At 39.8% G+C, this 9,969-nt stretch overlaps 1 pseudogene; it reads left to right on the top strand.

Annotated features, from left to right (window-relative positions):
* Positions 1-9,234: 9,234 nt before the first annotated feature.
* LOC149157521 (proteasome subunit beta type-6 pseudogene) lies at positions 9,235-9,603 on the top strand (annotated as a pseudogene).
* Positions 9,604-9,969: the final 366 nt, after the last annotated feature.

The raw sequence follows: 9,969 nt of genomic DNA, 5'->3' as shown, positions 1-9,969 counted from the left end.
AGTCTTTTCATCCTTTTGCTTGTTTGACCAACGATTGTATTTTGGCATATTGATTGCTTTGCCATGCTTGCGATCTTGTTCTGGTGATTTTGAAGGTTTGTCTTTGTGTGTTTGGGTTGTATCCTCTATGAGAACATTTGTCACACTCACACACAAATTTCAAGAACTGTCATGCAAGTGTCGTCATGGTCATCTGAAGCTCTACCCCAAGTGTCACACTAGTCACTTTCACCTCTAGATGGTCCCACAGAGGGTCATGCTTTTCTATGTTGTCCCGATGGTTAGTGTTGTCATGTTGTCGGAGTATGATAAGTGTGTGATCTCAATGTCAAGACTGCACAAGTTCACTTGCCTCGCACACTTAGCCATTTTCTGGAAAATCTATTCGACTGGATAACTCTCTTCCACTGGACCCCGACTAAGATGCATTGCCCAGTCTCAACCCTCAGTTACCTTGCTCTGCTACCCGAAACTTCACAGTGGTTGAGGCTATCCTCCGGGTTAGCTGCATTTGCACAATATTAGAGGTGAGCAGCTTGTCTGCCTCCCAAAATTGCACAAAAAAATTGCATCCTTGTCCAAACTGAACTGCATATTATCAAGCACAATCATCAAGCCTCCTCCTTGTCTACCGGAACCCTGCAATACAGTAAGACCTAGGTCTACACTGCTCTCCAAAACTATGAATACATGGCCAGCTGGCCCTCTACTACTTGTCCTGCATTTCTCTCAGAAATTGCACAAAACTGCTCAGCATGTCCCCTGCAGCCTTGTCTTGTCTTCCCTCTAAGAACTGTGCAGAAGTGCCCCTCAAGGTCCCACCTTGCAGCTTCCACTGGTGTCCTTCACTATGAAATCCTGCTTCCCAGTGGTTAGTATGCATTTTTTCTCAATAGTGAAGGATGTGCTCCCGGAGTTACTCATCCCTGCCTGATCTGTGCTTTGTGCTACTTCAGTGACTTGTCCTCCCTCCCTGTCACCTGGAACTACACATTGCGTAGTTGTTGGGCCCCCTTCCCAGTTTGTCATCTGTCATCGGCCTGGAACATGAGAACAAGGCATCATGCTAGACTAGGAGGTTTTGGATTTGATGTCATCTCGTGATGAGTGAATTGCAAGAATAGGTACACTAATAGATCATGGTGAGATGACGAACGGGATGAAGAAGGAGCGCACATGCTAGAAGACTTGCTTGCAACTGGAACAATGTACCAAACATATCAAGCAACAAGAGAAAGGAACATATGCATTGAACCATCATACAAGACCAAAATCATCGAAGACCTTGCAACATTAATCCATGCAGAGGAGAAGATAAAGGCACACCAAGAGTACATCCATCACTCAGCAGCGTAACAACTTGACATGGACACCACAATCAGCCAGTACATGTTAGTAGTGTCATGTCGAGTTGTGCCATGATTTATCTTGGCCACATCACCACTATGGGCCATATCCATTGTAACTGAATGTAATGTAAAGTGAAAGTCCAATGGACGCACACAAGAAGTTGAAGGGTCATGTTAGTTGAAAATTCATGGAAAGTTGAATGTCATGAGGGTAGTCCAAGAGTCACAAGGGTCAAGCATAACCCTTGGCTATATATATCCATCCCATTATATGAGCAATGGTTTTTCACCTTGGCTCCTCCCACATATCCTTGAGAGTCTGCAATCTATTCTTTGAGGATTAGGAGTGGCTCCAATGTCCCACTACTGGGACTAGTGACGTATGGTGTACAAATTTTCCTTTGGACTTTTTCTTAATTTATAAGTCTATTAATGCCAACATGTTTTCATGCATGTTTTGTAGATGTTTGTAAGACTATTCTTGCGGTGTTTTTAATGCATGTTTGTTTCTCCTATACCAATATAGTTGAACTATTTCGGTTGTTTTAGTACTTACATTTTTGGGAATGTGTTGTACTAGTTATCACTGTTGTCTCATCCATGTGGACTACTCCGCGGGATACTAGACAAACTATTTTTGTGTTCTTCTTATTACCATTGTCGCATCCTTGTGGACTACTGTGCGGGATACTTGACATGCCATCTTTGTATTTGGCTTCCAATGACCGTCACATCCCTGTGGCTGCTCTGTTGGGTGGTATACATGTAGACAATGGTTGGAACACTAATCATTTCCCCTCTTTCTGATGTCACTGAAAGCTACTATTGCCACAAATTTGGACATAAACCTTATGAATGTTAGCTCAAAAACTTTAGATAACAGTCTCAAAGTAATCATAGGATAGAGTAAACCATGTTATGGAAAAATAAAAAGGAGGAGAAGAAAACCAACAAATGTGTTCTTGGTCTTTATGCTTAGAAATAGAAAATTCAATGGTATATAGACAGTCATTGCTCCAGGCACATGAACGAAGATAATAGCAAGTTCTTATCCCTAATAGGAAAAAAAATCTAGAAATTTCACCTTCAGTAATGATGCAGTAAGAAAAATAATGGGAAACTATATAATAACTTGAATAATGGAAGAGGTAAGTGTGAACCAAATGTGTTGATGAGTACCATCAATAGGTACATTTTGAATATCAAGATGTCATCCTCTAGCCTTAAACTATCCTTCTCTTACATTAATTCACATTTTTTTTTTATATTATGCTTAGTAAGAGGAGTAAAAGGTGTTTTTCATAGTATGTGGCCTAATGTGGTTTAATTTCAGGAAAATAAAGCATTTTTAGGCTATTATTTTATACATGGGCTTGATGGAGACAACTAGGAGAGAATATATGGGGTTTGTCCACCTCCTTAACACCCTAAACTTGTCTTGGGATCACAATATCCTCTCTCACTAGTTCGAGTTTATTGGCAGCTGAGTGACTCCTAGTCCAAGTGAAGATCAAGAGGGGAAAGATCCACCATTTTCGAGATCAAGGAGGGAACCACTCCTACTTTCAAGGGAGTTGCTTCAGCTTCCCTTTTGTATAAATAAACTAGAAGAAGAGCTCATTAGGATTCAAAGTTTTTGTTCATCTAGGTGTAGTTATTGAGCTTCAAGATTGACATTGTTTGTTATGAAACCAGCTCACAAAAAGATAGAAAATATGGATCAACGCCTTAGAAATAAGCCTCTTCGAGGGGGAAACCTCCTTTACATTACACAAATGGACAATTCTTAGATGATTCAAATGGAAAAACCTCCTTTCTATATATAGGAGTCTATGGGGTCACAATATAACCAAGCCAACCTAACAGTAATAATATAAAGGCACAAAAATAACAATAGAGGGATTCTATGGGGCACAATAATAACAATATGGGGACAATAGGGGCACAATAATAACAATAAGGGATACAATGATAATAGTAATGGGTGGATAAATAATATTATAGGGACTTAACATGCCCCTCTCCTTCAAGAAAGTGTTGTCGTCAATGCTTGAGTAGTTCTGGATGCTTCTATATAAAATTCTCATCCTCCCATGTGGAATATTCAACAGGTAAGTTCTTCCACTTGATGAGATACTCTAAAATTGATCTATTTCGTAGATGTTGAGTTCTTATTTCTTTGACTGCTTCAGGTTCCAATATGAGTTTTCCTTCCACATCAAGTTCTGGAAATATTGTCTGAACTGGAAGCTTGTCACCTATAACCTTATTTAAGCATGAAACATGGAAAACTAGGTGCACTCAAGAAGCTGCAAGAAGCTCCAATTTGTATGCCATAGTACCTATCTTTTGCAACACCTTGTACGAACCATAATACTTTGGTGATAATTTGTTATCCTTCTTAGCTTTCTTGAGGGACATTTGTTTATATGGCTATATCCGTAGGAATACCCAATCACCTACATCAAAAATTCTTTCACTGTGATGTTGATCTACTTGATGTGCCAAGGTGAGGTTATCCTTTAAGAGTTGGAGAAGTTGTTGATGCTTGATGTGATCTTCCACTGCCTGAACCTTAGAATTTTCTCTTAAATATGATGTGATGGATGGTGGATGATATCCATAAAGTGTCATAAATGGGGTCATTTTTGTTGTAGTATGGAAGGAAGTGTTATACCACCATTCACCCAGAGGCAGCCATTTGACCCATTCTGTCTGTTTATCAGATACAAAGCAACGAAGATATCCTTCCAAACATTTGTTTACTATCTTAGTTTTCCCATTAGATTGAGGATGATAAGATGAGTTATGAGCTAACTAAGTACCAAGACAAGCAAATAATTTGTCCAAAAATTTCCAGTGAAAATGGGATCTCTGTCACTTACAATAATCTTTGGGTTTCCATGTAGCTTTTGAATTATTTCCATAAATGCAGTAGAAACTGTACTCGCTTTAAATGGATGAGATAATGCACAAAAGTGTGCATACTTGGTAAATCTATCCACTACCACCATGATAACATGCTTTCCTTCAAACTTGGGTAAACATGTGATAAAATCCATTGAAACCTCCTCCCAACATTGGCTTGGAATGGATAAAGGTTGTAATAGTCCTAGAGTCTTAGTTGTTTCAACTTTACTTTGTTGGCAAACCAAACATTCCACCATAAAATTTTGAATATACGATTTAAGGACATCCCAAAAAAATCCTTCTTAACCCTGTGGTAGGTTTTTAGAAATTTTGAGTGCCCTCCTAAGGGAGAGGTGTGCAATTCCCTAAGAATCTTTTGTTTGGGTTGGGAATTCTTACATAGGTATACCCGATCCTTGTACCATAATGAATAATTTTTCTAGATAAATGTATCAGATGTACTGGGATCTTGTTGCATCTTTTGAATGAGTGCCCACACTTCCTCATCATTCTTCCATTCATCTGTTGCTTCTATTATCCAATCTGGTTGGATAATAGAAATGGCACAAAGAAATGCTTCCACATCCTCATCCTTTCTTGAGAGTGCATCTGTCACAAAATTTTTCTTCCCTTTTTTGTAGATGATTTCAAAGTCATAACCCAACATCTTTGTGACCCATTTTTGCTGCTCTTCTATAGATAATCTTTGTTCTAAAAAGTATTTAAGACTATAATGATCTGTTTTTACCTTGAAGTGTCTTCCCATTAGGTAGGGTTGCCATTTCCTAGGTGCATGTAGTATTGCCAAAATTTCCTTCTCATAAATAGCTTTGTGTAAATACTTTCCTTTGATTGGACGACTTTCAAAAGCAATGGGTCTTTCTTCTTGCATTAAAACAACATCGATTCCATTTCCTGAGGCATCACATTCCACAATAAAGGTTTTTGTGAAGTCTGGTGTAGCTAAGACTGGTGCTTGGCACATTGCCTCTTTAAGATGTTAAAAGGCCTTCGTTGCTTCTGGAGTCCATGAAAATGCATCCTTTTTCAATAATGTTGTTAGAGGTGCTGCTATTCTCCCATAATTCTTAACAAACTTGCGATAATACCCTGTCAACCCAAGAAATCCTTGTAGATGCTTTATGGATGTGGGGATTTTCCATTCCTTAATGGTTTTAATTTTTCCAGGGTCTACCTTAACACCTTCATGAGATACAATATGACCCAAATATTCCACCTCTTGTACTCCAAAGAAACATTTGGAGATTTTTTGCATATAATTGTTTCTCCTCCAATAGTTTGAGCACCATGTCAACATGTTGGGCATGATCCTTCCAAGACTTGTTATAGATTAGTATATCATCAAAAAATACTAACACAAATTTTCTAAGGAAGGGTTTGAGAATGGAATTCATCAAACCTTGAAATTTAGAAGGTGCATTAGTAAGGCCAAAAGGCATGACAAAAAATTCATAATGACCCTAATGAGTTCTAAACATTATTTTTGGAATGTCTTTGTTAAACACACATGGACAGCAAAGACAATGTGAAAGATAAAACATGCAATACATTTTTTATTAACATGAGATATACATTTATAGTACAATATCTGACTGTTGGGTTCCACATCCCAAGGTCTCTTGGACTCCTTTTGTCCATTCGACTTCCACACTAACCGACTTGAGGATTAGGTGTCCAACATTCCCCCCCTTAATCCGAAGGGTTATGTATGAGTCCAACAAGAGAGCTGTAATACAAAATGTGCAAAAAAATGCATGGCAGCACTAGGCTGAATGTGCTCTATGAAATATTGGTAAAAAGGGCAGTGGTTTAAGGATGACCACCAACACTGGAACACTTAGTGCAGTTCCCAGAACTCTTCCAAAACTGGCAAGAAACTGAAGTTTCCTACTAGAGGAAGTGATCCTATTGTTTTAAAGAGGGAAACCTTCAACCATAAAAGGGAGGTCTCACCCCGCATAAAAGGTAAAACTTCAACTTGAAAAGGGAAGTCTCAACCTGCGATGGTTTAAGGATGACCAACAACTCTGGAATGCTTAATGAAATTCCTGGAACTCTTCCAAAGCTGGCAAGAAGCTGGTGTCTTCTGCTAGAGGAAGTGTTCTCAATTTTGTTCCTGGAATGCTTCCAAAACTGGCAAGAAGCTGAAGTCTTCTGCTAGAGGAAGTGTCCCAGATTGCCAACTGAAGGCATGCTCAGGAGCATCTTTGTCTCTGGCTACAACTTTGAAACTGGTGTGGCAGGTTGTGGCCCAGGCTCGCTTGATGTGGCTTTGAAGCTTGTAGATGACCATCATTTCCCCCCCTGTCAGATACAAGGTGAGAAGATGGAGAAAAATCAACTACAAGACTGTTCAATACTCTAGAATAAGTTCTAACATGCGTTTGGAATATCTTCTTGGCTGTTGATGCCCATTGCCAAGAAGCGATCCATCCAAGATGAATCTTTGTTCTTGCAGGACGTTTGTTTCTGAAGCATCTGTGTGAAGAATGACGGGTTTTATGACAGTGCTTACATGGTTGAAGATCAAAACAATGATCTTTCAAATGGCCAACTCGATCACAGTGTTGGCATTTCACGATCTGTTGTTTTTGTTGTTGTTGTAGAAGAGGGGCAGAATCTGGAACAACTGAAGCTGAATTGTCATGAGGAGCAGGTGAACTGTCATGAATGAATCCGACACTCTGAAATTGAATGGGCTTGGCGTAGTCTGGAATATGAAAGGACAAGTCCTTGTCATATCCAAGACCAGTTCTGTGCTTGTTGTGGACAAGCTGTTCCCAAGGTCTGATGATGGGCTTGGGAAGTGCAGACTAAGTTTCTGCATCTGCATATACAACTGCTGCTTTATTTGAATCAACTGTAACATTATTAACATGCTGCTGATGCGTGGTTGTCTCAATGTTCTGAACAAAAACAGGTTCAGAATGGTGTCTATTTTGATGTAGCTCTTCTTGCTGTAGCTGTGATTCAATCTGTAAAAAATCAATCTTTTCCTGTGCATTATATAAGCATGTCTGAATTTCTGAGAGAGATCCTTTGCTGATTTGTAATGTGTCAACAACAGTAGTTTGTATAAGAGTTTTCATAAACTCTAATACTTCACTGATTCTGGCCATTTATGCGTTGAAAACTAATCAAAACTACTACTTAATGCAGAAAAGTAAGACCCACTCACAGTACACAGCAATATCCTTATAAGTGTGCAGCAAATGATCAGTGTGCAACAAGAAGCAACAAGTAGAATTTGAAGATGCTGAAACCGGAATACCAGAAAGCAACTGTAATTCTTTCTTTCTCAAAATTTGCAAGGAGTCAACAAACTAGATAATGCAGATTCGTTCTTATTGAAAACTTTTATATCTCAACACTTGATATAGACATATAATCTCAGTAATAGCACCCAATTTCGTTAGCTCATCAACACTGTCTCTTGAATATAAGTTTTATAGAGTATCAAAAACTGCAGCAATGTCTCTCAAGCAGTTCCTTCTAAAGCTGAAGTAGGTCTTCCACCTCCAGCTATTGCAAGTACAGTTAAAAAACCAATGGAGAATAATTCCAATTCAAACTCAGATTGTGGAGCACATATCTCTGGTCATGTTCCTCCTATAGCTAGAAAAGCGTTCTTAGCATGGACATTTTCCACACGAGATATTCAGGAACACATTTGCCACCCTTACAAACACTTCAATGCCTCATTCAACATAGGTTTAAACTGTTCAACAAAATTCCACAACTTTCACCACAACCCACACATGATAATTGAGGCTTACAATAGGAATTTATAATAAGGAGTCTCAACATATAATGAGAAGCACATACACAAGGAATAGATCAATGCTTGGAGTCAACATACATACCAAGATTGCTTCAACTCGTTTCTTTGGGCTTCAACTTAGATATAAAGAGCACATTAGAAATCATAATACAAAAGTGAACACCACAGCAATTCAGCGGCACCCAGAAGGCAATCAAAGCAACCAAAATATTCTAGGTTCACTCAACAGGAGCTTCCTGCATGTAAGCCACTTTTGACTCCAGGATGGGTCATAACAACATTCATGTTGGTTGGTGCGCTCTTCATCCCCATTGGAGTTATTTCTCTGGTTGCATCACATAGAGTTGTCGAAGTCGTGCACCAGTATGAGACAGAGTGCCTGCCTCCGCAATACAGGGCTAGTAAGGATAGCAAGGTGGCTTACATAAAAAGTAATGTTTCAAAAGTCTGCAATACAACATTAAAAGTGCCGAAGCATATGAAACATCCAATTTTTGTTTATTACCAGCTTGATAACTTCTATCAGAACTATCGTCGGTACGTTAAGAGCAGAAATGATGGTCGAAGCAACCGACCCCACTAAAATCCCCTTCACACAAATTTATGAGCTAGGGCCGGTATTGTGTAGCAACAAGATGATGATGCTGAGGTTTATGAATCCCCCCTTTGAGAGAAGAACACAGAGGCACCGCGGGCCGGATGGAAGATTTCTATCCATGGAATCAACCCCTGAAAATACCTATCAGGGCCTTATGAAGCACTGCACATCCCTTCTCTGCGTTATTTTCGCTACCATCAAAACTGCAGAAAGTGACATTGTTACACGGATATTATTATTTTCAGAACCCGTCATTCTTATCTCTATACAACAACTTAATTGTGACCACCTGGAGCCTGGCCACCAGAAGGCACGACACCGCACAGTAAATTCAAGCGCTCACACAACACAACATTTAATGCAGTCTTCAATTCAAAACAACTCGCAACATAATGAAATAGTGCCAGCGCACCATTCAAGGCTTCCAAAATTGATGTGGGTCTCTACAACTTCAACCCTTCAAGCTCTGGTCAGAGGCGGACGAGCTCTGTAGTTTAATCTACCACCAGATCCAATTTGCTGATTCCGGCGACGGTTCTTAAGGGCAAGACAAGGGTTTGTACAAGCCTAAAACAATGGATATGGACTGGATGAATGCCCCTCACTCCATGGGGACAACAATTATCGGAGTGACCTACAATGGAGGAGTGGTGCTCGGAGCTGATTCGCGGACAAGCACAGGAATGTATGTGGCAAATCGAGCTTCGGATAAGATTACTCAACTCACAGATAATGTTTATCTCTGCCGCTCAGGCTCAGCTGCAGATTCGCAGGTGGTCTCTGATTATGTGTGCTATTTCCTTCACCAACACATAATACAACTTGGGCAACCTGCCAAAATATCCTTCATGCGGGCAGAAGCAAATTCGGAGATCTGCTCTTCTTATTGTAGATGTCAAACAATTCTTGGCGTTCTCTGGACAAATGATTCTGCTTTGCGCTAAATCATTACAGTCCCCAGCTCTCTTGAAAGTCGTTCCATCACGTACAGGGATCTATTCGAAAGGTGAACCACCATCATCACATTTCGATTTTAATTCTCCGTTGTGCATTTTTCGGTGGCAGCACTATCGAGTTGTTGGATTTGATGTAACCGGTTTGCTCTCTGAAACTTCAACGAATAATCGTCTTAATTCTTCATGCCGCTACGATCTTCTTTTGCCGAAACTGTCTCAATGAGAGGAGATATATCCGAGCTAGTTTTCATCCACTCGCCGAGCTCCTCAACATCCCTGAGTGTGAAGAGTCCTTCCACTGTCAATGCATACCCGCTTTCTGCAAGCAACTAAACTCTGATAATCTTGTGGCAG

This window comes from Pinus tabuliformis, chromosome 5_2 (genome assembly GCF_031772625.1).
Source record: "Pinus tabuliformis cultivar Carrire ecotype Pingquan chromosome 5_2, CPIR1, whole genome shotgun sequence".
NCBI lineage: Eukaryota > Viridiplantae > Streptophyta > Pinopsida > Pinales > Pinaceae > Pinus > Pinus tabuliformis.
Note: the sequence above shows the minus strand (reverse complement) of the source record. Positions and strands in the feature narration are given on the sequence as shown.